Source organism: Meles meles, chromosome 4, assembly GCF_922984935.1.
Source record: "Meles meles chromosome 4, mMelMel3.1 paternal haplotype, whole genome shotgun sequence".
In the NCBI taxonomy this organism is placed as follows: Eukaryota; Metazoa; Chordata; class Mammalia; order Carnivora; family Mustelidae; genus Meles; species Meles meles.
Window position 1 is genome coordinate 144,965,730 of NC_060069.1, and position 1,822 is coordinate 144,967,551.

General features: G+C 44.0%; 1 non-coding gene across 1 annotated transcript; it reads left to right on the forward strand.

Moving 5' to 3' along the window:
- The first annotated feature begins 256 nt into the window (after window positions 1–256).
- Window positions 257–360, forward strand: LOC123941053. Its single transcript, XR_006818151.1, has one exon. It is a non-coding gene; the product is annotated as a U6 spliceosomal RNA (small nuclear RNA).
- Window positions 361–1,822: the final 1,462 nt, after the last annotated feature.

Sequence of the window (1,822 nt, forward strand, 5' to 3'; positions counted from 1 at the left end):
AATAAAAGAGAAGGCTCAGCCCAAATGGGCCCCAAGGTAAGATTTATGAAGTATACAAACAAAAACACAGACAAACAAAAAGACTGATAAAGGTATATGACAAGAAAAAAAAATATATATATAAGCAAAAAAAGGGAAGAACCTCATCAGAAAGAACCCCAAGTATAAGATTTATATTCTATCAGGACAAGCACAAATTCACAGAAACACTGGCAGAAGGAAAAATTGGGAGAGTGGTTATAAATTCTCAGTGTGGGTGCTTGCTTCGGCAGCACATATACTAAAATTGGAACGATACAGAGATTAGCATGGCCCCTGCGCATGGATGACATGCAAATTCGTGAAGCGTTCCATATTTTAAAAATAAATAAATAAATAAATTCTCAGTGTGGGCAAGGAAGTTTATTTTGATTCTTCCTGGATGTATCTTGATGTTTTTGTTAAGGGACTCAACTTTCCTAAGTTACAGGGGGATTAGAAACTGGTTTGCCTATAGGAGTAGCATTGATTGGGGAAAGGGAATTACCTTGAAGTTTAATTCTATATGTATATTAGAAAATAAAAATTAAAAAAGAATAAACTAGACTAAACTAAGTTAAAATTAAAAAAAAATTTAAAAAATAGAAAAGCAAAAGAAAAACACAGGTGTATGTATCAAAAAGTTCCAGTTAGAAGGTTATTAAGGAATTTGATGTACTGGACATCTCATTGTGATGGTGTATTTATCTGTATAAATGGTGTAATGATTGTAAATGATGGTGTAAATTATCTATATGTATTAAAAAAAAAAAGAACCCGAACATTGGTAAAGAGTTAAAAATAAAAGTTGTATTTATGAAGTTGTGATGGTTGTTCTCTTGTAGTCTTCTTTTTTTTTTTCTTCCTTCCTGGTTGGTTTTCTGGGGGAGGGGCCTGCCACGTGGGTTTTCAGACAATGATGTTCCCTGAGTTAGGTCCTCCTGCTCCCCTCAAGGGGGTGGGCTCCGAGGAAACTGTTTTTTTCAGGCTTTTGTTCTCTGGGGGTTTTTATGTTCTTTCATCTGTTTTCTCTTGCCTTGACAGCTTTTGATGGTTTTTGGAGTTTTAGAGGAGAGCAAACTGCACCCCGACCTCCCTCTCAGAGAGAAGCCTCAGAATGCTCTGCAGAGCTGCTGGCAGAGTGGGTTCTGAGTCACGGTCCCTGGGATGCAGGAGCTCCTCGTTGTACCCAATACCAGGGCAGCAGCAGCTGTCTAGGCAGCTCCAGACTGCCAGAGAGGTTCCAAGCAGAGATCACACACTGAGATTTTCCCACTGTCGGGGGCTGGGAATGTCTGTTTTTTCCGGATGCCAGAGTTCCAGGCTAGCACCTATGAGCACCTCTCCCAGGGGAGGGTGAGGGAGGCGCGCCTTTCAGGATTGCCATCTGGCCAGGCTCCCAGCCCCTCACGGGAGCCGGACCCACTCATTCTCGGGCGCGCTGGCGTTCAGGCGCACTGGCGGCTCAGGGATGGAGACCTGATTTCTCCGCTGCACTCTCTCTGGCTCAGTGCCAGGGGAGGCTGTCCTGGGTCCCGGGACTTAGGTCCCTGACCCTAACTGCCCAGGTTCCCACTATTTCCCCCCGCGATACTTTGCTCTTTGTTTTTTGAGTGCTTTCAACCAGACTCCAAGTTAATGCTGGTCCCCAGTCGCAGGGCACTCTAGTATAGGGGTATTACTTTCCAATCGGTGACCTCTGGTGGCTCCCTCCCCCTTTTTTTTTATCTTCCGATATCAGTCCGACGCTCCCAGTCTGCTTTACCTGCCACTGGCGTCTTCTGCTCCAGTAGAGATCCAGACG